Below are 24172 nucleotides of genomic sequence, written 5' to 3'. Positions count from 1 at the left end.
AGCTTTAAGTGTATAAGGATTTTAGACTCAGATTCTTCTTCTTATCAATACGTCTTGTTACAAGGATCATATTAAATTGTATATAGCACATGGAAATATATGGAATTTGCCTTTGCCACATTAATGTATCTGGTGTTCCTGACTCATACATATTATGAAATGATTGTGTCCAGACAAGGTCAGAAGTTGGAATTTATACAAGATTTGATATAAAACAGCTGCTGACCATGTGATCAACTGTTCTTCCATACAATTCCCTAATGTGTTACTTAATTCTCACCTCCCAAATTCCAATCTACTTTGATGCCTGTGTATATTCTTTCCACACACAAAAGAAGAGCACTCTAGGTGAAGAGCATATATATGAAGAGCACCACAAATTGAACTCAATTACAATACAGATGTTTGTAAATTTAAGCCCTGTGTGTATTTTGCAAACTGTGCAGAAGTGGGGTAAATTTCAGGGGGAAAAACTCCTGTAAGGTTTTAATGAACAGAGGCCATAGCTTTTTCCAAAACACATACAAACAGGTGCTTGTGTATACGTATTGCTGCTCATGTGAATGCATATATGATAATCCACTTCATAGACTATCTTAGTGGGTGAGCAGGATAGCAAAATCTAGCTCTAGGGTTTCTTTAATGTAGCAGACAAAGGCATAACAAGATCCAATGATTGGCTGTTGATATTAGTAATGTTCAAACTAAAAATAAAGTGCGATTCCTTTATTCAGAGTTGCCTAGCTCGGGCACAAATTAGGGCTATACAGGGACATACAGCTCTAATTTCTGCTAGGGGAAGATGAAGTTTACACAGCTCAAAGTGGTGTTAGTGGATGGGAGACTCTAGCCCTATATATCAATTCAAACACAACAGAGGCAGCCAAAGTAGGGACTGATTCACTAAGGGGGGCAGGGGGAGTAAAATGGGCCCCAGCCAGGGCCACCCTTCCTAACTTTACCCCCTGGATCAAAAACAGTGCAGGGGAGACTCCCCCACACTACGGAGGCATAGGTACTAAGACCCATGTGTTGCCTCCCCTCCCCGCCCCACTATGTGGTCTTTGGGAATACACTGCAGAGAAACACCAGCCAGAGACTCCAGCTAGTAGGAGCAGCCGAAGGAGCAGCCAAAGTCAGGACCACTGGACATTCAAAGCACTTTCTGCAGTTTTAACTGGATTTTCTCTGCCCTGTGCTAATTGTCTGCTTGCTCCAACCCTCCCTTACAATTCCTTCACATCGTATTTTCACTACTCAAAGGTCCCTCTTTTCTTCAATGTCCCCTCTCTCATCACTTTTCTTTCCATGTAGTTTATCCCCTCCTAAGTACTAAACTCACCACCCAAAATAATCATGGAATTAACATGACATTTGCCACTATCACACTGTTCACTCTGCTAATGTGTTACACCGCTTCCCCCACTCTGCATCTGTCCCCCCACCTCCCAAAAACCCAAACCCTCCTCCCCCAATCTTGTTCTTTCCTTCTTTTCTTTCCCTCAGTGGATGGCAGCAAGTAGTTGACTACACTTTAGAAAAAAGTTCAAATACTCAAGATGTTAAGAAAACATCTCTGAAAACAGACCATTACTATTTCTTCTGACTACTGTATGCTTGACGACTACATGCCCATTTGGCAGCTTTAAAAGAACCCCAAGGTTTTGCAGTATTTCAGTAAAACATCTTAAGAAACAATGATTATACTCAGAAAAACATCTTTATTGTCAGTTCATTTAAGTAACTGTGACCAATGAAAGATACAAAATTTGAAACATTCTAATTTTTAAAATTCTACTATTCTAAGTTTCTTTTAACTTAAAAAAATCTTTTTCTGTGATGATGTTTCTGCTGTAAACTGCAATGCCTTAGAAATACTGTAAGATAATAAATTAGCTACCAAACTCCAGTTTTGAAATCTTTGCAGGCACCTAGTGAGTCAGATACATAGCAGAAGTAACAGTTAGTTTACAAGAATGTTGTCTCAATATCTTGAGTAACTGACCTTTTTTCCTCCTCAGTTGTACTTAACTGCTTGTTATTTTAAGGAGCATTAGTTTGCATTTTCCATGTATTCCTAAACAGTTTTCCTAAACAGTTTTCTGCTCCTCCTCATTACTATTTATAATGTATACTTGAGACTGAAACCATCAGAGTACATTGGCATATACTGCCTTCCTACTACTCTTTAAAAAAAAAAAAGAATCCTAAGCAGAAACTTTGGAAATCACACATTAGCATAGTGTTCAATTTAAACTATAGCCAAATAGCTTTGACTGTCATGCACTTCAAAGAGTTGGCAAACCATCATGCAGTATTCTTCCAAGCTCTGATTAATTTCCATACTGGTGAATCATGACCATCAAAAGCCGTTCTGTGAAAAAAAATTCTGCAGGAACTGGCTCTGTCTTAAGAATTTCAATCAAGCACATTAATAAAAATAGAGCCACATAAGTACAGCCGAACTGTGCTTCAGCAAGATCTAGTTGGCCCAATTTTTTCCACCTGAGACCCCCAGCCATAGGGCTGGTATTTCCGCCATACAAGTTGCTTGCTACGAAGCACCTGCTAGAATGGAGATAGTAATTCCAGGTACAGGTTTAACTAATTTCTGTCTCATTACCAAACTTTAATGCACAAGCCTCTGTAAATCTTGTTACCATTTCCTCTCAGTGCATTCCTCCTTCACTGAATTTTAAACTGTCTCAAAAAAACTCATGACAGAGCAAACTTACAAAAACCCTGCCATTGAGCTGAGAGCAAGTGCAACTGCATGCCAAGTGGCAGAATTCAAAGCTAATGAAAAAACTGCTAATATTTACAGTGAAATCACTTTATCACAATTGCTTTCTGAGTAAAATCTCGATTCTCCATGTGATGGGCAATCCCAAGGCCAGACTGGTGAGAGTGCTTCAGATAGAAAGAGAGGGGAAATGGGAGGAAGGAAACATGGATCAAGAACCTATAAAAACTGTTATGTGGTGCTTTTTTTTAAATTCTGAGGTTTACTTGGTAGATAATAGTGAGCTAAAAGCAACCAAAAAGCACAGTCATATCTTGTGGACAGGTATAAATTCTGTAAGACTTTTAAGGGTGACTTCTCCACTGAGTGAAAATATAGGTTAAAATTTAAAACAGTATTAATAGGCTTCTATGATCCTACACATGCTAAGCAAAAAAAGGATTGCATTGGTTGAAACACCACAAGCATGCACTGCCTGCACATTGCCTTGCATCCACACACAACTGCCTCAGACATCTTGTAAACATTGGCTGTTGCTTAGTTTCAATGCTTTGGATGAGGTCTTCAGCACATGTCTCATGGAAATGATACAGTCCAAAGTGGCATAGATATGTGTATTCACAAGTATTCCAGCTGTAGCAGTTCAGCTGATCCTCCTAAATCCATCCCATAATACAATATTTTAATACTTGGAAATCACCCAGAAGTCCTTGTGCCGAGCAACGATGGTGGACTCAATCGGATGAAGGTTTCAGAAGTCCCAGAATGAAACTGATACTAACATGGTTGTAAAGTGCTGTGAATATGAGTACAGCAAAACGATGTTGTGGTTGCACAGTCAAGCAGGACATCCAACAATTTCCTGCAATTGACATTTTCCCGCTTAGTATAGATAAGGAAGGAGCAGACTCTCCTCTGATTTACACTGGTGTATATCAGATGTAACTTCACACAAAAATGTTGGCCGGTGCTGGAGACAGGATACTGGACTATATGAACTAGTGGTCTGATCCCTTAGGGCAATTTCTCCTTTCCTAAATTTTGCCAGATAAATGATTTCTTGTCCCCAGCCCCAGAATCAGCTGAGGCAAAACAATTCAAACTTACAAGAGATGACATTTTTAATATACCTAACAGCTTACCTAAACTACAATCTATTTTACCAAGAAGAAAGAAAAAATATATTCCCCACAGGAAACTGTGGCCATTAAAATTCAGAGAAAGATAATTTAAGGTGATGACACAAGAAAGAGGATTGTCAATCCTTTCAATTACAATCTGGAGTTCTAATTTTATTTCTGTGGGGAGAGAGATTCCAAGGATCAGCAGCAACATGTCAGCTGACAAAGAAATGGTATGAATCAAACGGTTGCTATAATATTCTTACATGTTATGTAGAAATGGGTCCAGTCCAAAGCCCAAGATCCAAAATCCTCAAATTCTAAATGTGTGGATCTGGATCCAAGCTTTCCACTTACAAGTCCTTCTCTAAACTGGATACCCCGTGCAGTTGTTAAACTAGAAACATCTAAATGCAAGAGACCTTCCATAAAATACTAATTTTCTATATGTGTTTTGCTCTACAGCATTTTACTTCATGTTTCTTCTATCTGTAAATAATGAATATAAGATTAACACTTTTTTGTATTTTTTTAAATCATAATTAAAGACAGACATTAATCTGTCATTTCACTGCATAGGAGGTACTCTGTAATTGTGTGTTATATCACAGCCTACAGGGACCCCAATCTTAACAGAGTAAGAGAAAGTATGTAAAAACCAGAAGCACATGACCACAGCAAATTGGGCTAGTTCTATACACAGAGCCCAGAACTGTTCTGGTGGTTTTATGTCAAGCACTTTAAATGTTTTGTTTTCCATTAAGATTTATTTTAGCATGAATTTGAATTAGAGGTTGAAATACCAATGGAGGAAAAAGGGAAAAAAATTGGATGAGCGAAATATGTGGTTGAGGCATCTAAAAATGAGAGAAGGGAGTTCTGTAAAATATACAAAAATTACAATGGAATTGTGCTTGTCCATTTGGAAACAGCACCCTCCACCCGGGGATGGCAAAACTGACATCTGATGTGCAAATCTTTCATTGCCAGAAGCTACATATGCATTTACTTTTAAAAAAATCATATTACATGAATGTTATTTAAGTTACAAACATGCAGAAGTTAGGAAATTCCAAATTTCTGTGCAACCTTTATTCTGCCTTCTTGTGTGTACATCCTGTAGACTGGATGAGGCAGAGGCTCCGTGGAGAAATATGATGTAATAATGTAATTAAAGATTGTGCTATAATGCATATGCACAAGAGGGAAGTTAAAGTAAATCTCGTATTTTTCAACTCTTGCATGCTTGACTTTACAATTTAAATAACTGTTTCTCCTTGGCCCAAGCGGTGAGCCAATATTCAGGGCTTGCTGGGTTGCTTCTGCTAGGAGGAGAAATTAATTATCAGTCAGATATTCCTTTATGTACATTTTTTAAAATAAGATTGTATCAAAGTCCTATTTGCATGAACACAGGAACAACTAGCAGCAGGGAGTTTCCTAGCTCACAGTTTTGAAGCCTGCCCTTCCAGTTATTCCTGTGCCCCAAAGGACCTCAGTGTCTGCTGTCTCTCAGGGCTATGCTCTCTGCTGGATTTTTCTTCCTTTTTGGTTATTCCCCCATCCCCACTTTTTCTCCCTCTAACAGACAGAGGAGAATCCCCTCGGGCTGCATGAGTTAGCTGCTGATTAGCCTTGCATGTGGCCAAATGCCTTAGGTGGTGGCTTCTACTGTCTCTAGCTGTCTTACTTTATAAAGAAGGTGAACTGCTTCTTCGGTTTAGCCTGAATGAAATGTGACTAGCAAATCTATCTTCTTTAACAAGATCTGTGACTGCCTGTAGACCAAAGACGTGTTTGAGGACAGCCATAAACACCTTCTAGAATAACATAACTGTCTTTTAATTTAGGATTTTTGAGGCAATAAATAAAAAAACCCAAACCAAAGTCTATTATGTGCAACTGTAACAGCCCCTTCCACTCCCCAAGTCATGCCTCATGAGCAGGATTTCAACCTTGAACCTTCAGGAATGCACCACAGAATTCTACCACTTGAGCTACAGAACATTAGCTGGCAACAGGAAACAAGCAGTTATCCTGGGGTGGCGTGGGAGGAAATGGCTTATTAGGTCCAGAGGATGGTCAGGGGACAGCAAGACTTGACAAGCCCCAGGAGTAGGGTGCAGTTCCTGACCCATATGGTGCCCTCGGTGAGGGAGATGAGCTGATGGGGCCAAATACTGGGTAAAGAAAGGTTAGTCGGGAGAAGCTCAGCCTGGCTCTATTCCTCTACCCTCCAGACCCCACTGCCACTGTTCCGAAAGTTCACAGGTGTTCACAGTACAGTAACTGCTGCTACTTTAGTGGCGGTGTGGGCCCTGGTAAGTGCTCCTTGTAAAGAGCTGCAAAACCAGGACAACATTTGTAGTGTACACGACCACATTTTATTGGTCATACAAAACCCAGGAATTATGCCATATTTTCTTGTGTGCAATCTACTGCCATCTCATCTATTAACTATGTGTGAAGAGATATCTCTCCTATATTAAGCACTCCTGTGACAATTTCAGGGCTTGTCTACACGAACATTTAGTTTGCAGCAATCTATCCCACAATAGCCTGCCCCAGACTAAACGTTTCCATAGACACTGTTGACACACATTAAGAGTTTGTTAATGAATTTTGATCTAGTTCTCTTTGAAACAGGATTAGATCAAAGCTCGTTAAACTGTACTTCGGCAGGATCTACACAAACCGTCTGCTGCAGGCTAGAGTGGGGTATATTCATGCCCCCAGCTTTCTATGAACTAAATGTTTGTGTGATGAAACCTCAGTTTTTTAGAAAAATCATGTCATTATTACTTTGGCATAATGCCAAAAATTTCCTGAAGCATGGACACAATGAAAATGGTGATTTTTGAGCAGTTTATATCTCAGAAAAATCATGGGGCAAAGTAAAGGTATTTCACTAGCCCATTTCCCCCTGCCAAATTTCAAATGCCAGCTACAAACAATGGAAGCATTAGAGCTTTTTAAAAAAGATCACAAGAATCCTTTATAATAGTAAGTGTTAGGCAACCTAAGTATAGGAGTTGTTCTTAGCTCCTCCTATAATAGAGGAATGAGTCCTGGAAAGCCTGGAGCTCACTTTGGCACTGCACACACACATAAAGATGCCAGCTAAGAGCAATGTGCACATCGCAATACACTGGCAGTTGTCAGTCTGAGGAAACCAAGAGTGATAATACAGTATTTGACACCTCATCAGTGTCCCTTCCTTGCCCCTGAGTGAAATGAGCTGTCAAAGGACTAAACTTAAGCACCACTGCAGAACTTATAAGAACAATAAAAACTTGCAGCAGGTGATACCTCCTATGTTTAATTCCAGCCAAAATAACCTCTTCCCCAGGATTCCCAGTTAGGCAGAAGCACTGAGTCTCCAATAAGTGACTCAAATCTGATGGGAAGGGAAAGTGAGAGTAGAGCAGCTCAGGTGCAAACACTGCTCCTGCTAAGGAGGAGGATTATTAAAATTAGTTCCAGTAGACATGGACAATTCTCTCTTTCTTGGTGTAGAACATCTGTCGGCAATCCCTACAAATCTGACTAGCTAGCCATTTCAACATAGAACATCTGCATTCCATGGAGAGAGACGATAGGGCTGATCTTCTGCAGAACATAAGAACGGCCATACTGGGTCAGACCAAAGGTCCATCTAGTATAGTATCCTGTCTTCCAGAGGGAATGAACAGAACAGATAATCATCAAGGGAACTATCCTGTTACCCATCCCTAGCTTCTAGGAAACAGAGGCTAGGGACACCATCCCTGTCCATCCTGGCTAACAGCCCTTGATGGACCTATCCTGCATGAATTTATCTAATTCTTGCTTGAACCCTATTATAGTCTTGGCCTTCACAACATCCTCTGGCAAAGAGTTCCACAGGTTGACTGTGCATTGTGTGAAGAAATACTTTCTTTTGTTTATTTTAAATCTGCTGCCTATTGATTTCATTTGGTGCCCCTAGTTCTTGTGTAATGAGGAGTAAATAACACTTCCTTATTTACTTTCTCTATGCCAGTCATGATTTTATAGACCTGTATCATATCCTCTCCCCCCCCCTTAGACATCTCTTTTCCAAGCTGAAAAGTCCCAGTCTTATTAATCTCTCCTCATATGGAAGCTGTTCCATACCCCTAATCATTTTTGTTGCCCTTTTCTGTACTTTCTACAATTCCAATATATCTTTTTTGAGATGGGGTGACCACATCTGCATGCAGTATTCAAGATGTGGGCGTACCATGCATTTATATATAGGCAATATGATATTTTCCATCTTATTATCTATCCCTTCTTAATTATTCCCAACATTCTGTTAGCTTTTTTGACTGTCACTGCACATTGAGTAGATGTTTTCAGAGTATTATCCACAAAGATCTCTTTCTTGAGTGGTATCAGATAATTTAGACCCTATCATTTTCTATGTATAGTTGGGATTATGTTTTCCAATGTGCATTACTTTGCACTTATCAACATTGAATTTCATCTGCTATTTTGTTACCCAGTCACCCAGTTTTGTGAGATCTCTTTGTAACTCTTCCCAGTCAGCTTTGGACGTAACTATCTTGAGTAGTTTTGTATCATCTGCAAATTTTTCCACCTCACCATTACCCCTTTTTCCAGATCATTTATGAATATGTTGAATAGTACTGGTCCCAGTACAGACCCCTGGGGGACACCACTATTTACTTGTCTTCATTTTGAAAACTGACCATTTATTCCTACCCTTTGTTTCCTATCTTTTAACCAGTTACTGATCCATGAGAGGATCTTCCCTCTTACCCCATGACAGCTTACTTTGCTAAAGAGCCTTTGGTGAAGGACCTTTTCAAGGCTTTCTGAAAATCTAAGTACACTATATCCACTGGATCCCCCTTGTCCACTTGCTTGTTGACCCCTGAACAAATTCTAATAGATTGGTGAGGCATGATTTCCCTTTACAAAAACCATGTTGACTTTTTCCCAATAAATCATGTTCATCTATGTGTCCTGACAATTCTGTTCTTTACTATAGTTTCAACCAGTTTTCCCAGTACTGAAGTTAGGCTTACCACTCTGTAATTGCCGGGATCACCTCTGGAGCCCTTTTTAAAAATTAGTGTCACATCAGCTATCCTCCAGTCATTTGGTACAGAAACGGATTTAAATGATAGGTCACAAACCACAGTTAGTAGTTCTGCAATTTCACATTTGAGTTCCTTCAGAACTCTTGGGTGAATACTATCTAGTCCTGGTGACTTATTACTAGGGTAATCGGGACTGTCCCAATTTTTAGGCGTCCCGACCGATGTTTGGTTGGGATGCAATTTGTCCCGATATTTCACACTCCTGTTTTTTGTTTGTTTTTTGTTCCACCGGCAGGATGCCGCTTTTTTTTTCCCCCTCTCTCTCTGACGGCAGGACTCCATTTTTTATTTTTTTTATTTTTTCTTTGCTCCACCAGCAGGGGACACCCTCCTCCCCTCCATGTGTCCCGATATTTTCTTCATCCCATCTGGTCATCCTACTTATTCCTGTTTAATTTATCAATTTGTTTCAAAACCTCTTCTAATGACACCACCTCAATCTGAAACAGTTCCTCAGATTTGTCACCTAAAAAGAGTGACTCAGGTGTGGGAATCTCCTCACATCCTCAGCCAGGAAGACCAATGCAAAGAATTCATTTAGTTTCTCCATAATGGCCTTACCGTCCTTGAGTGCTCCTTTAGCATCTCATCCAGTGGCCCCACTGGTTGTTTACCAGGCTCCCTGCTTCTGATGTATTAAAAAAAAAATTTGCTGTTACTTTTTGAGTCTTTGGCTAGCTGTTCCTCAAATTCTTTTTTGGCTTTCCTAATTATATTTTTACACCTCATACCAAATGCCATTTGCTTTAGTCGGGGAGAATTAGGAGTGGGAATCCAATTAACAATTATATTTACGACTTAACTGGGACTTCATTGTACTTGCTGCCTTAATCTTCTTTTACACACCACACACACACACACACACACACACACACTTAATTTCTTCATTGACTGTAACATACAGTTCTATGAACATGAATCCAGTGAACTTGCAAACTTTAAAATAATATTAGCAAATAAGGAAGCTTATATTTAAACACATTCATACTAAGCAAAGCCCTTTTGAGACCAACAAGCCATAAGGCCTTTATCTCACCTCCTTGCAAAATAGGATTACAGCTTTCCAAAGTAAAAATAGTGTAAGAATTTTACAGCAATTAACTAAAATCACAAACTAAAATTAAATCAAGATGAATGCTAAAAGCAATAAATACATACTTGAGGTTAAATATCAATGTATTTATATCAATACAATTGTTCACATTGCTTATAAGTTTCATTTCACACAAAAAATCACACAATAAACAGTAAGCAAAAACAAGCATTCCTTTATTATTTGATGTTTGTCCATCGTTATCTATGAAGACCTCAACATTCTTTCGATGACCGGGCTCTGTGCATCCGGAGATGACTGATCGGTCCGATTCGGGCGTGGAACTTCCTGTCACACGTCGGGCAGACATATAATGGCACTGTCGATGGTGTACGAGCAGCTCTGGACTTGCGCAGCTCACGCTTTTTTTCAGCCTCAGCAATACGCCTTGCCTCAGAGGTATTACTGCCTGTGTGAATGAGGCTATGCCATGCTGAACGGTTCAGTGCGAAGGTTTCCCATGTGGCGGTGTTGATCTCAAAGGACTTCAAAGAGGTCTTCAGCGTGTCCTTGAACCGCTTCTTTTGTCCTCCATGGGAACGCTTTCCCTGAGTGAGTTCTCCATAGAAGAGCTGTTTAGGAATGCGTTCATCTGACATTCTCACAACCTGTCCGGCTCACCTGGTCTGGGCTCTCATCAGCAATGTGAAAACTGACGGCAGACTGGCTCTAGTAAGGACATCAGTATCAGGCACTTTGTCCTGCCATCTGATTTTTAGAAGCTTTCGCAGACAGGAAATGTGGAAGTGATTGAGCCTTCGTGCATGACTCCGATAGACAGTCCACGTCTCGCAGGCGTACAGCAGAGTTGGAAGCACCACTGCTCGGTAGACCTTCAGCTTCGTTGGTAGGCTGATCCCTCGACGTTTCCAAACACTGGAGCACAATCGGCCAAATGCAGAGCTGGCTTTAGCAATTCTGCAGTTTACTTCATCATCGATTGACACTGATCGGGAAAGGGTACTGCCCAGGTACGTGAAGTGGTCCACTGTCTGAAGTCTCTGTCCATTTACAGTGATGGACGGTTCTGAGTACGAAGCGTGGGGAGCTGGCTGGTGCATGACCTCAGTCTTCTTGATGTTAATGGTGAGACTGAAGTTGTTGCATGCAATTGAAAATTTGTCCATACTGGCTTGCATTTCTGGCTCTGTACTAGCATTCAGAGCACAATCATCGGCAAAGAGAAAGTCTTGAAGTACAGTTTCCTTCACCTTGGTGATGGCACGCAGTCGTCTCAGATTAAATAGCTTCCCGTCAGTTCTATACTTCAGGCCTACTCCTTCAGTGCAGTGTTGAAAGGCATCAGTCAAAGTGGTAGAGAATATCATGCTGAACAAAGTGGGTGCTAAAACACGCCCTTGCCTGACGCCGTTGGTGACTGGGAAGGCCTCAGATGTTTCACCGTCATCCAGGACACGAGCCATCATACCGTGATGAAATTGACTTACCAATCGTATAAATCTGTCTGGACAGCCAGATTTCGACATGATCCTCCACAGGCTCTGGCAACTGACAGAGTCAAATGCTTTCATGAGGTCCACAAAAGTTGTGTAGAGTTCACGATTCTGCTCTTCACATTTCTCCTGTAGCTGATGCACAGTGAAGATCATGTCAATAGTCCCACGTCCCTTGCGGAAGCCACACTGTGATTCTGGCAGTAAGCCCTTCTCCAGGTGAGTGATCAATCGGTTCAACAGAACCCATGCAAGAACTTTCCCCGCTGTAGAAAGCAGCGAGATTCCACGGTGATTGTCACATACCTGGCAATTGCCCTTCCTTTTATAGAGGTGCAAGATGGACGCATCTCTAAATTCTTGTGGAATGGTTCCCTGCTTCCAGAAGGACTGAAACAGCTCAGTGAGTTTCCGTAGCAGCACGGGTCCACCGACTTTGTACACCTCTGCTGGTATGGCATCTGACCCTGGGGCTTTGCAACTTGACAGCTGATTGATAGCTTTCTTCACTTCGTCCTCTTCTGGTGAAGCATCCATGGAGTCATTGACTGCAACCTGGGGCATCTTGTCAATGGCCTCATCATTGATGACTGAGGGGCGATTGAGAATTGCTTCAAAGTGTTCAGCCCATCTCTGGAGAATCTGCGTCTTCTCTGTAAGGAGCACAGTACCATCAGAGTTCAGGAGGGGAAAGCTCCCAGAAGACTGTGGACCATAGAGTGTGTTAAGGGCTTCATAAAACTGCTTATAGTCGTTCCTGTCCGCATAAGCCTGTATTTCATCTGCTTTGGCGCTCAGCCACAATTCCCGCATTTTGTCCAGTCGGTTCTGTACTGTTCTGCGAGTGTTGATAAAGGCAGTCTTCTTTGCCGCTGAGGATGGATCGTTTTGATATGCACGATGCAGGCGGTGCTTCTCAGCAAGTAAGGCCTGGATTTCTGCATCATTTTCATCAAACCAGTCTTGCCGCCTGCATGTGGAGGGCCCCAATACCTTCGATGCAGCTGTATGGACAGTGTTGCGGAATCGCTCCCAGTCTTTCTCAGCGTCATCCTCAATACGAAGATCAGCAAGTTCATTCTCTAGGTCTTCCACTAGATTTTCAGTGATGCGGCTGTTCTTCAGCTTCGACACGTTGATCCTTTTGAAAGCCTTACAGCCTTGTGGTCGTCTCTTCGGCATGATACAGAGCTTCATTTTGGATACTATGAGCCTATGATCCGTCCAACAGTCAGCGTCACACATAGCTTTTGTAACCCTGACATCTTGTCTATCCCTTCTCCTGATGATGACATAATCGATCAAATGCCAGTGCTTGGAACGGGGATGCATCCACAAAGTCCTGTTACGGGTAGGAAGGCGGAAGACCGTATTGCTGATCAGAAGGTCATGTGCTGCACAAGTTTTCAGCAGTAACAGACCATTGCTGTTACACTTTCCCACTCCATTTTTCCCCGATGACTCCTTCCCAGGCTGCGGCATCGCATCCGACTCTTGCGTTAAAATCGCCAAGCAGAATCAGCTTGTCTGTGCGGTGCACTGATGATAGCAGAGTATCTAGTTCTTCATAGAATTTATCCTTCACATCCTCTGGGTTGGTCATTGTAGGAGCAGATGCGCTGATTAAAGTAGCTTGTTTTCCTTTTTGAAGCGGAAACTGCATTGTCATGAGCCAGTCATTCATACCCTTGGGGGAACTGGCAAGTTTCCGAACAAGATGATTCTTGATGGCGAAGCCAACTCCAGATTCACAACGCTCATCACTGCTGCGGCCACTCCAGAAGAATGTATAGCCACCACCTGATTCGGATAGCTGTCCTTCATTAGCAAGGCGAGTTTCGTTAAGGGCTGCAATGTCAATGTTGTAGCGTGCGAGCTCTCTAGTGACAAGTGCTGTTCTTCTCTCTGGTCTGTCTGCCGTGATGTTGTCCAGTAACGTGTGCACATTCCATGTGCCAATAGTGATCTGTGTCACTCTAAATTTTGGTTTTGTTCGACCTCTTTTATGGGATCCCCACCAGCCACGGTATGCTGGCCAGGGTAAGGTGAAGCAGGCAATGTTTAGGGCACCTTTTCTAGCCCCCTCCTCGTTCTACGGAGGTGAGCAGTGCAATCCTGAATAGGGCTGCTCAGTCGCTCAAGAAGACGCCAAGCTCCACTGCTGCTTCAGTCAGCGAGGAACGACCATTATGCTCGAGCCACCTATGTGCAGGTCCGCAGCTACAACTCCCAGTGTACCCACACCTGCTGCTTCGTCGCTCGCCCATCACCACAGGACTTGATATGATGTAATATGATATGATATGATGTCGAGACTTGCGCGTGAATTGGATTAAAGTGAGGGAGAGTTGCGCAACGTCAGCCTCACTCTCTCTTCCCAGTTCCTATCTGTATCCAGTGGCAGGACAGAATTCGAGATGGCTGGAGATAGGGTAGGGCGCAGTGGATGACCAGGACTCCTACATGTCTTGTCGTGCTCTTAAGCGTTCCACAACGCTTGCTGTCACCGCCTTCATGACCATTAAACCAGGTTGAACCAGGTTGCCTCAGTCAGCCGGATCCAGCCTTCATATGCAATGCATTTATTATTTACTCTGGAAGTATCAAACCAGTGTTTTGTACTGAGACAAAAAGTATTATAGCAATAATAATGGATTTTGAAATGTTGTAGACTCCCAGTGATATATACTGGTCATCACAAAGGGACTAAACTTCTCAAAATATATCTTTATAAAAAAAGGAGTTCTACTTTTAGTTACGCGAATGAACAAATGCATCCTGGACGCATGACCCAGGGCCAGTGCAACCCATTAGGCGACCTGGGCGGTCGCCTAAGGTGTTAGCATTTGGGGGGAGGCATTTCAAGTCCTTTGGCGGTGACCGCAGCGGCTGGATCTTCGGCCGCCCTGGTCGTCGTCGGCATTTAGGCGGAGGGAGCTGGGGCAGGGGGGCGCGGGGAGGGCTGCCTGCAGCAAGTAAGGGGGGGGCCTGCACCCAGGGGACCCTCTCTCTGCCCCAGCTCACCTCTGCTCCGCCTCCTCCCCTGAGCACGCCACCCCGCTTTGCTTCTCTCCCTCCCAGGCTTGCGGCGCCAAACAGCTGATTGGCGCTGCAAGCCTGGGAGGGAGAGAAGCAGAGCAGGGCGGTGTGCTCAGGGGAGGAGGTGGAGAAGAGGTGAGCTGGGGTGGGGAGCTGCCGCACGGCTACCCGGGCCGCGGGGAGCTGCCGCGGTGGGGGGGCGCCTCAGGGCGGGGGAGGTGGGGAGCTGCCACAGAGCTCAGGGAGGGGGGGGGGCACAAGGTGGAAGTTTCGCCTAGGGCACGAAACATTCTTGCACCCGCCCTGGCATGACCTATATATATATATATTATACACACAAACTTAAAAAACCTTACGTTAAAAATCACATTAACATTGCAAAGTCAATCTCTCAAAAGATAGGAAATACAGTAATACAGGTTCTCTCCTCTCACATGAAGAAATTTCTATAAAAATCATGTGGTTCCAGCTTCTACCATTTTCTTGTGGAAGATACAAATACTATATTCAAACAGAATATGATTCTCAGAGACTTCCACTTCCTTTTACATGTAGCTGGCTGAAGGCAATTGTGCTTTTGTGTTACTATACCAAATGTCCCTTTTAATATATGTAAAGGATTGCTATGAGGCCTTTGTAAGATTACACAGTGTGGTACTCCATGTGCTGCATTTTACCTTTTAGTAGTAATTGTATCCATATTAATTAAAACATTACAGTACAAAAACTGGGTAAAGATTAAAATCTTGAGCCTTCTTAGTGGTGGAATCTTATCAACATACAATTATGTTAAGGAGTCTAGTGGCTGAATGAAAGGCAGCATAAAAGGGAAGTTAATTACCTTATTGTCACAGGAATTCTTTGAGATATGTGGTTCCTATCTGTATTCCAGTGTGGGCATGTGTGCGTTTCATGCACCTGACACCGGAGAATTCTTGCAGGCCGTGTTCTTTGGTCCATGCCTGTGCCCCTGCTCTCCTCATGCTCTGCACCATGGGGATAAAAGGAGGGGTGGACTGACGACCACTTTGATTCCTTCTCTACCATGAATCTTACCAAGATTCGAAGCAGAGGGGAAGGAGGGCGGGTAGTGGAATACAGATAGGAACCACACATCTTGAGGAATTTCAGTTACAATAAAATAAGTAACTTCCCGTTCTTCGAGTGCTAGTCCCAGTGTGTATTTTACTTTGGGTGACTGAGAGGAGGGGAGTGCGAGGATGCAAGTGGTATAGCTACTCATAGGGTTGCTGCTCCACAGAATGCATCTGTGGAGGAGTCCTGGACCCAGACATAATGTCTTGAGAATGTGTGGATGGAACTCCAAGTAGCTGCCCTGCAAATGTCAAGTATGGGTACTTGTTGGAGTGATGCCACTGAGGCTGTTTGTGGCCTTTTTGAATGAGCCCTTACCCTTCATGGAGGAGGGAGATGTGTCAATTGATAACAGAGCAGGATACAGCCAGAGATCCTCTTAAGAGATCCTCTGAGATGAAATAGCCAGACCTTGGACTTTTTCTGCTACAACAACAAACAGTCTAGGCGACTTTCTGATTGATCTAGTTCTTTGCAGGTAAAATGCTAATGTTTGCTGCATGTCGAGGGAATGAAGTCTCCTCTCCTTGCTAGAGGTGTGGGGGAAAAAATACAGGTAAGTGAATTGACTGGTTTATGTGAAAATCTGAAATTATCTTAGGAGTGATTTTTGGATGTAGTCATAAGTGAGACTTTGTTATTATGGAATACTGTATATGGTGGATCAGCCATTCATTAGAACTCCAAATTCAGCAGCCTACCTGGCCAAGGTGATGACACCGAAGGCAACCTTCACTGACAGGAAGGATACAAAGCATGAAGCCAGAGGTTCAAAGGGTGGCTTAGTGAGTGCCAAAGCACTAGGTTAAGATCCCAGTCTAGTCTTGGTTTCCTTACCTGTGGAAAGGTTTGCATTAGACCTTTCAAGAATCTGGCCATCATGGGGTGAGTAAAGTTAGAGTAACCATCTGATGGCAAGTGACACATGCTGACTGCTACTAGGTGAACCCATAGAGAGCTAAGGGAAAGACCTGTCATCTTGAAACTAAGATGACAGTCTAAAATAGTGGAAATATCCAGTGTTTCTGGAGATATATGATTTTGCTGGGCCTAGAGAGAGAGAAATGTTTTTACATGGGTAGGTAACTTTTTCTGATGGACTCCATTCAGCTATTATTAGGAATGGATGCACAGCTTCAGAGTAGGAACGTTCTAGGTTTGATGCCCATCCAACTACCAAGTCATGAGATGAAGTTCATCCATTGTCTGACTCTGCCATTCTCCTGGGTCAAGAGATCCAGGAAAGACTGAATGCTGACAGATGGGTGGGACAACATCTGCAGGAGACTAGGAAACCAGAATTATTTGGGCCATTGAAGGGTGATGAGGATGACCTGAGCCCTGTCCAGTTGCATCTTCTGTAGATCATGAGATAGTATGGGAATGGGAGGGAAGGCATAGTTGAAGTGATCTTACAAAGGTAGTAGAAAAGCATCATCTCTGAGTGCTTTCCTTGAGCTCCCCAGGAGAAATATATGTTTCATTTCCTGTTTGCCTGCGTGGTAAACAGGTCCCAAATGAGGTTTTCCCACTGTGTTGCTCACCAATGAATTGGATAGCTGGCTGAGGCGATCTGCCAGCAAATTTTGTATTCCTGGAAAGTACATTGCCAATAGAGTGATATGGTTTTTGATACACCAGTTCCATAAGGTGACTGCTTTTATACACAGGAGACTCTCTCACTCTTCCCTGCTTGTTTATTTAGAATACAGTTAGGTTGTCTGACATTATGAGTACATGATGAGACTAGATGAATAACAGAAATGTTTTGCAAGACTTTTGGACTGCCTGAAGTTCCGAAAATTTACATGCATTCTTGTCTCTCGGGGCATCCAAGTGCTCAATGCCATGTGACTGTCCATGCGGGCTCCCCAGCCTATCAGAGGCATCTGTAATTATCTTATTGTGTGTGGGGGACAGAAAAGAACACTCATACACACTTGTCCAGAATCTTTCCACCAGGTTAGTGAGACCCTTTTACTGGTGGGAATTGTCACTGTAGTGTTCATTCTGTGTTTACTTGGTTTGGAGCCAAGCCTGCAGGCAATGGAGGTGAAGTCTGGTGAACAGTGTGATGTATGACACCATGTGCCCCAGGAGAGAAAGGCAAATCTGAACCAATATTCGAAGGTTGTGCATAACCTGGTGTATCAGGCTGCTCATGGTGTGAAATCAGTCCATTGGGAGATAAGCCCTTGATCTGACTGAATTTAGAGTTGCTGCTATCAATTCTGTAGTCTGCATTGGGGTCAGGGGGATAAACTTTTCCATGTTCACACAGACTCCTAGGGATGACAAAAGATGAAGCAGTAATGAGGTTGATGCAAGGGCTTCTAAGCTTGTTCTGACACTGAGTGTCTAAACAGGGGGAAGATGGTGAAGCCACTGCCTCTGAACTGTGCTGCTACTACTTGAAACACTATGCTGAAGACCCTGGGTGCAGTTGCTAGACTGAATGGAAGCACCCTGTATTGACAGCGGTCAGGACCCACCATGAATCTGAGGAATTTTCTGTGGGCATGATGAATGTTCATGTGAAAGTATACATCTTTCATATCAAGGGCTGTGAACCATGTCACCTTTTCCAAAGACAGTACTATTGATGCCAGGGTAACCATATGGAATTTTAGTTTGCTAATAAAAAATGTTGAGTCATTGCATGTCAAGAATGGGTCTCCACCCTCCCTTCTTTTTTGGGAACTAGGAAATATTTAAAATAGAACCCTTTTTCCTGATGTTGAAGAGGCACCCACTCTATCACTCCCGGATGCAGGAGAGATTACCTGCTGGAAGAGGATCGCCTCATGAGAATGGCTCCTGAAGAGAGACAGTGAAGGGGACTTTGTAGAGAGTAGGGAAAGAAACTTGATGGTATAGCTAGAATAGATGAGATCCAGCACTTCAGTTGTGGGACAAGAGTGCTAGACATCCAAAGGATGTGTGAAGACTGGGTGAAAACAGCATCAACAGTGGTTTGCAACTCCTGGGCATCCCATCAAAAGTGACTTTTGGCCATTGGTTAGGTTGGGTTGATGTGGAAGGTGCAGGGTATTGTGACTTTTGCACCTTCTGTCTTTTATGAAGGAGGTTCATAGGATTGCTGGTGGTAAAAACAGTTGAGCCATAGGCCTTGGTTTGTAGGAATATATGTGGTATTTCCTCTTTGGTGCTGGTGTATGTATACCTAGGAATCAGAGGGTTGCTCTGGAGTCCTTTAGTGAGTGCAAAGTCTCATCTATCTTTTTATTGAAAAAGTTGATCTTATTGAAGGCCAACTCCTTCACAGTGTTCTAGACCTCCCTGATAAAACCCAAAGAGTGTAGACATGATTCCCAGCACATGACAATGGCAGTTGTCATTGACCTTGACGTGGTGTCAGGTGCATCGACCACAGATTGCAGTGAAGTTCAGGCCCACCAGCCTGTCTTCATCAGTAAGGACCTGATATTGAACTTGGTTCTGCTGAAGTAATTTATCCTTAAAATCTAGGAAGTTTGAATCATTCACAAAATCACACTTAGCCAACAATGCTTTATAATTCAGTATTCTAGACAGGAGGCTAGAGGAAGTAAACACCTTCCTATCCAGTAGGTCCAGACAGTTGGCCTCCTTATCAAAGAGGGTGTCTGCCTGGATCTTTCTGTGGCAGCCTGAACAACTAGGGAGTTTGGTTCAGGATGGGTAAAGTGGAACTCTGATTCCTTAGCCAGCAGAAAGTAATGCTTCTTAGCCTCATGGTGGTAGGAACATATGTTGCCAGTGTATGCCATATAGTTCTTGATGGTTCATTCATTAGAAGCGCTATCTAGCTGGAGCCTGTGGGTTGCAGGATGTCTAGGAGCTTGTGTTGTGTGTTCTGGACTGCCTCTACAGAGATTTGGAGCTTCACCGGCACCATGCATAGCAGCTCTTGGAATTGCTTGTGATCATCCAGAGGGGATGGCAAAGCTGGAGTGACTACCTCATCAGGAGATTAGGTTACCCTTGTTGGTACTATCGGAACGCTCAGGTCCAGCTCATAGTCTTCCTCTTCTATATGCTCAAGAGGAAGCTTTGGTTGCTTTCTTGGATGGGAGGTGATATGACTCCCTATTAGATAGCACAGATCCTGCATATCATGTCTATGGGTACCATGGATAGTGCCAACAGAAGTGATTGCAGCTGGGTTGTGGAGGTCCCCAAGACATGGGGCACCATTGGTTCTGAGGGGGGTTTCCTGATTTAGACGGAGGCTGGTACCAAGAAGCTCTTGATCTCCCGTCTGAACTATCTCCCACAGAGGAGGCAATGACAGTTCCTCTGGTACTTCTGATTCCCCCAATGATGAGAAGGCCAGATCCAGGTGAATTGGTGGAGCCATTGGTTCCATCAAATGAAAGGCCAGGCTAATAAATGGGCTGGAGGCTAGACCTCTCCCATAGCCCATATCTTCTGTTGAGGTCAAAATCTCCCTGGTAAATGACAGCCCCGACAGCAGGAGAAATTGCGGATCCAGGAGAACACAGATGTCTTCCAAAGAGGCATATCTCTCCACTCTTCTTGGATTGTGCAGGGTTCTGTCTACCTGTACAGATAAAGCTCATGTATGAAGGCTCTGGGTTGACAGACCCATATGGGATTAAGACAGTACCACCAGTGGTTGAGGTTCCTGACACAGACTCGATCTCTTGACCTGGACAATACCGCTGGCAGTGTTTTTGCTGGTGCAGAGCCTGGTACTGATAGATCCTTGCTCACATGAGTCTTTTTATTATGGATCTTGGATTTAGGACATTCTAAGTCTTTGGGAGCTGGGTACAAAGATTTGCCCAACCTGGATGGAGTCAGGGGGGAATCCATTCTTTTAGGAGTGGACTTAGAGGAGGATCTGCTCTTGTGCTTATGAGAGCATTCCCTGCTCTTCTGATGAAACTCTGACAGAGGGTCCATAAGCATAATCTCCCTCGCTCCCGAGTCAGGCCTCATGCTAGGGGGTGCGCTCCTTTATGATGCTGCCTGATGTATGAAGGGATGGGGTGTCCCCCAGTCTGGTTCTGATTGGGACCTCAGTCTTTTTCCCTAGGTGCTTTTTAAGCTAGAATTCCTGTGCCTGTTGGGTCTGGCTAGAGAAGGAGTGACAGATACTGTACCTGGTAGATATATGTACTTCTCCAAGATGGTACAGGCAACATAGGCGCCAACTTTCTCCGGCGCTTGGGGGTGCCCGCACCCACCTTCCCCTTTCACCACCCCTGGCCCCGCCCCAACTCCACTCCATCCCCGCCCCCATTCCAACACCATCCCCAAAGTCCCAACCCTAACTCCGCCCCCTCCCTGCTCCATTGGATCCCTTCCCCAAATCCCCACCCCAGCCCCGCCTCCTCTCCCAGCGTGCCACGTTCCCCCTCCTCTCCCCTCCCTCCCTGCCCCACAAATCAGCTGTTTCGTGGTGCAAGCACTGGGAGGGAGGGGGGAGAAGCAGGACACAGCGGCGCGCTCACGGAGGAGGCAGAAGCGAGCTGGAGCAGGGGGGTGGGGCAGGGCCATGAGGAGCTGCTGGTGGGTGCTGAGCACCCACCAATTTTTCGCTGTGGGTGCGCCAGCCCCAGCACTGCTGGGGGTCATTGCTGACTGAGAAAGAGCGGAGGCAGGAGAGGTAATTTTTAAGACCCAGTATTCTGGCCATAATCTGTTTCCCATACTGGGAGCCAGAAGGGGATTCCCTGGGGTGGGGAACATAACTACTAACTATACTAATAAAACTATTAACACTAAAGATAAAACTAGCAAATTTTGAAACATTTACAGATTTGAAAACAGGAAGCTGAAGAGAAAAGGAGAAGCTTCGGACACTGGAGGTTCCAATTTAGGCCATGCGACAGTAAGAAGGAACTGAAAAGGTGGTCTGTTTGCTCTGTCCCTCATATCCAGGGCTGGCTCCAGGCACCAGGCAACCAAGCACATGCTTGGGGCGGCACCTGGTAAGGGGCGGCCAATCTTGTGGTGGCGGGGGTCAGCAAGGCACGGCGCGGCATTCTGCGGGGGAGAGGGGCGCTCCGGCGGCGTGGCGCTTGGCGGGGGCGCTCCGGCACGCGGCGCTCAGGGAGGGGTTCCGGTGGTGCGGCGCTTGGCGGGGGGGGGCGGGCTCCAGCAACGCGGCGCTCGGCGGGGGGGGGGTCCGGCGGCGCGGCGCTCGGCGGGCTCCAGCGGGGGGCTCGGCGGGGCAGCACTTTTTTTTGCTGCTTGGGGCAGCAAAAAAGTTAGAGCCGGCCCCGCTCATATCCTTGGAACAAAGCATAAGGAGAGTAGGGGCTCAGGCACAGACCAATGGACCATACTTTCAAGAATTTTGTGGTCTCAGGCACATAGAGTACGTGTACCCACAGTGGAATACAGACAGGGACCAGCACTCAAAGAAGAATATAGCTGTATTCTGGATAATTAATTGAAGGGTTTAATGGGAGGGTTTCCAATGCATTCAGAAACATGAACTACCTTTCTTTGTACTACAAGTTTCAAAAATTTGAGCTAAGAAAAAGTTGGTTTGGATGGTTTATAGGCTGGATTGTTTATTTGTGAGAATAAAATTGATTAGATCAATATTTCAGGAAGCCATGAATGGGCCCCTAAATTAGCAGATATCTAAATTGATTATAGGGACATCAAGAGTAACTATCATTTAACAAAACTCCTTGATTAGTTACCATCACTAGGCACAAATGGTAAGGTAAATTACATCTCTGAGGCAGGCTCATCTGGGCCGACACACATGGCTTTCACATCTGGGGAAATGCCTCTTACAGACTGGCCTGACAAAAGTAACTGTGACAGCAGTAATGTAAATGGGGACACATTTAGGTTTCTTCAGCCTCACCGCCCACACATCAATAATTCCTTTTGACAAATCTGTCTGCTTTCAGGCAGCCAGACACTGTGACCTGCAGTTGTGAGTACATTACTGGGCAGATTGGCACCTGTTCTACTACATCTTCCTGCTGAGACATATACTTCATCAGGGATTAAGCCAGCCGGGTTTCTGAAATGTTATACACAGGTTTTTGCCACACAAGTAGAAGAACTAATGATTTCAGGACTTCAGGTTTATCTCCTAGAATAAATGAATAGGCATATAGACTGTTTATAACCATTTCTTTTTGCCCTACACATACATGTTGGCTTTGCATTTTGATACAGTACAGGAAAAAAGGTTGCACTGACTTATCTTGGAACTAAAGATCTGCACATGTAGATACTGTCACTGAACTCAACTGGTGAGGAGGTGTGTTGGTTTCTTGCATTCACTATGATCCCTGTCTAGATCTAAAATAACTAGGGATGCTTAGGTCTCAGAGTTCTACACAGAAGCAGAAGCAGATTGTGAGTCACGCAGGAGAAAAAAAAGTCAAGAACAACCTTCTTCTGTGAGAAAAAAGTACAATACAGAAAAGAAATGAATGCAGCCACAGGCTCCGACTTTCCAAAGTGCCGGGGGGTGCTCGACCCTTGGCTCTGCCCCAGACCCCACCCCCACTCCACCTCTTCTCCCAAGGCTCCACCGCGCCCTGCCTCTTCCCGCCCAGTTTTGCCCCCTCCCCCGAGCACACTGCATCCTTGCTCCTACCCCATCCTCCCCAGAGCCTCCTGAACGCCATGAAACAGCTGATTGCAGTTGGCAGGAAGTGCGGGGAGGGAAAGGAAGGCGCTGATCTGTGGGGCCCGCCGGCAGGCACTGGTGGGGAGCTGATAGGGGCACTACCAGTGGGTGCTCAGCACCCACCATTTTTTCCCAATGGGTGCTCGAGCTCTGGAGCACCCACAGAGTTGGCGCCTATGAATGCAGCAGATACACTAATGATAGAGAGTGAGGTGAACTCATTTGTAAACAGACAAGTGTCTTGTCTTTCTGGGTTGCAAATCAAATGGTTGGTGACCAGAGCAGGGCTGTCATTAGGGCATGGCAAGCAGGGCAATTGCCTGGGGCCTGACGCCACAGGGAGCCACACAACTAAATTACATGCTTCAGCCCCGACTCAACTCAGTGGGCCACCCAGCCTGTGGGTCAGTGTCAACACCTCCATGACCATGCCTTCCATGGGGGCCTGATCCTTAGTTTCTGTGTTGGGCCCTAGCAAGTCTAACGCCAGCCCTAGAACAGATGCATCATTCAAAGACATTTTGTTGAGAGCAGGCCACATTTACGAGTCTGCGTGCATTTCTAAAATGTGACCATTTATGCCCTTCTTTGATTTGCATATAGACTATGAAGCTCCCATTGCAGTAGACCCAGGGTCTGTTCTCATTTCATCTGAATCAATCAGTGCATCCCTAATTTACACACAGTCCCATAAATTTTGTTCATGTTGATGACATATTTTCCCCATTCCTATCCATTCTGTGATTTGTTTTTCCCAGGGTGTATTTAATGTTTCTATATTAATGGTTCCTGTCTTCAGTATTATAAGTATCTGGAAACCATCAGCTCTTTATGAAACTTATCTGGAATCCTCTTCCTTTACACAATA

General features: G+C 44.3%; 1 long non-coding RNA gene across 4 annotated transcripts in view; it reads left to right on the top strand.

Annotated features, from left to right (window-relative positions):
• The window catches only part of LOC135973809 (uncharacterized), a 123967-nt gene that overhangs the window by 87755 nt on the left and 12040 nt on the right, over positions 1-24172 (top strand). For 2 of the 4 annotated variants that reach the window (XR_010590837.1, XR_010590838.1), the window contains exons 2-4: positions 16150-16227; positions 18038-18281; positions 21459-21631. This is a non-coding gene — a long non-coding RNA (uncharacterized LOC135973809). The remainder of the gene's footprint in view (positions 1-16149; positions 16228-18037; positions 18282-21458; positions 21632-24172) is intronic. The other 2 variants (XR_010590839.1, XR_010590836.1) reach the window with 2 other exon arrangements.

The sequence above is a fragment of the Chrysemys picta genome, chromosome 10 (assembly GCF_011386835.1).
Source record: "Chrysemys picta bellii isolate R12L10 chromosome 10, ASM1138683v2, whole genome shotgun sequence".
NCBI classification, from domain to species: domain Eukaryota; kingdom Metazoa; phylum Chordata; order Testudines; family Emydidae; genus Chrysemys; species Chrysemys picta.
Note: the sequence above shows the minus strand (reverse complement) of the source record. Positions and strands in the feature narration are given on the sequence as shown.